This window comes from Erithacus rubecula (assembly GCF_903797595.1).
Source record: "Erithacus rubecula genome assembly, chromosome: 16".
NCBI lineage: Eukaryota > Metazoa > Chordata > Aves > Passeriformes > Muscicapidae > Erithacus > Erithacus rubecula.
In genome coordinates this window covers 9325425-9327669 of record NC_136668.1, presented here as the reverse complement: position 1 = coordinate 9327669, position 2245 = coordinate 9325425, and positions in this window count along the sequence as shown.

The following is a 2245-nucleotide window of genomic DNA, read 5'->3' as shown; positions in this document are numbered from 1 at the left end:
CTGGGCCAAAAACATGTCCAGCATGCCACAGCAATGTCTGACCTTGGTTGAGCATACTGCAGGCACAAGTGTTTCTTGTCATTTTTAACTGAGTGAATTTTTAGATATGAGGGTATATTAAAGAAGAATTTGATTCCATGCCATGACTTGATGTCAGAAGGTTTTCATTTTTTAAATTACTCTCAATAGACAACTGACTTTTGGAACTCCAAACACCTCAATTTCCACTAAAGCTAAAGAATGTGCTTTCTCCTGCTGAAATCAGTTATAAAAATCAGTTGTCCATGCAGAAACCTCTCCTGGCAGGGAAGGGCTGGCCAGGTCTTGTTTGCCTTACTAGAGATGAGGTGCTGTAGAGCAGTGCATGCAAGGCTGACCCACACTCAACTCTGCTCTTCAGGACCAGGTGGAACCACTCACCACAAACTATTGTTGAGGTCTGAACTCTGATGGCTTTGAAAAATTTAACTTTATATAGGCAACAGGAACATCCACAATTAGAGGAAAGTATTTCATGCTTCAGCTCACAAAGTGATTTTAAGAGGAAACTTTTCCTACAGGACAGAACTTCATAACCCAAAGGCTGCTTTCCTCAGAGGAGACTTGGCCAGCTTCAGACACACTACTGACCTCAGCTCAATCCTAGTCTGATAACTACAGAAACTCCTACAGAAAGTTTCTTCCTCTGCTCAAAAAAAACCTGTGTTGGAACAGATATATGGGGCAAACCCATCATTTGTACATAGATTTGTGTCTCTTTGTCTCTTCAGCCACAGTTAGAAATGTGGCGTGCCAGTTGTATCTGGTGCTATCAGATTCCTTTTGGAAAAAAAAATAGAAGCAAATGTAATGAAAAGGGATTCCATATACATATAAAAATACATATATAATTAAACTAAAAAGAAGCCACGTTAGACTCTATGTTTTATTTGTGTAACTTAAAAGTAAAACGTAGCAAAAAAAAAAAAAATCAAGAAAAACCAAAGTTGATAGAAATAGGGAAAAATATCAAATGAGCCAAACTGAAATTTCAATTTCAAGTATATTTGGGCTTTAAAGAGATTTTCTTCTGGTTCAGAACTATGTGACTCTTGATTATTTTGGATGTAAACAGAAGTTTTTAAGAAGTCAATTAATAGCCCAACAGGATATCTCTACTAAAGTTCACGTCAGCAGTGAAGGAATAAGGCTTTGGTGTAATTTAGTCTCAGAACAGAGCTAACCTTTGGGGACTCCTCTGTATCTCTGCACCAGCAATTGTTCTGCTTTGGCCAGGCAATCCAAAATATGGGATTAAAAAAATAAAAAATAAAGCAAAACAAAAAATAAACCACCAAAAAACTCAAAACAATAACCGTTGGCCTTTTCCCAAATCTTTTGTGTAACTTAATTAATAAACCAAGTAACAAACAACAAATTGGCAGCAGGCATTTTAGGTGTTGTTCATGTGCCAACCATCATGTCTCTCTAGAAAACAAAATGTTCTCCTCTGTTGAGGAGTTACAAAACAGTTGTATGCTGCTGGGTGAATCTACATCCCAGAGCTCCAGTGCACTTCCTGCTGCAGAGGTTTCACAGTTCCAGTGATGAGGAAAGCTTGAGGGTGTGCATGCTAGAGTATGGGAAGACAAGGAAAACTCTTAAGGTTTCCAAAATTAAGTTTTCCTAAAAATTCTCGATGTAAAAGTACAGGCAATTGAGATATGTGTGTTGGTGGCACACCCTCCTCAGAAAATAGGGATTTTTAAGCACAATGCAGAGGCTATTCTGGAGTGTGGTAGCAAGGAATGTAATAACCAGTCTGAAAAGTAGATTTCCTTTTTTTTTCTCCTGTGCCATTTTGTCATAGACTAATGTTGAATGGGAAAACCCCAAATGTCTGAAGTCAAATGATCTCTTTGTCATCAATGAGACTGATAAAATACAAAGTAAGTGACATGGGCTGTCTGATGATTCAGGTCTGTGTGTGTTAGGGCCACAGGAAAATTAACACCACTTTCACCACTGCCTATTCATACATGGTCTTCATCATTTGGATCTCTAGTGCCACATTCCAGTGGGTCTGCTCTAATAACATATCAAGTTCAATAAAAGCACAATGAGGAGACTCAAAGCACCTTGAACACATTTTCCAGATATCATGTGATTTCACATATTCCTTAATTTTACAACTCATAGAACCATTGATCCTATTTTATCACTGTCAAACCTAGATTTTCCAGCACACAGACATGCATCTGTGTTA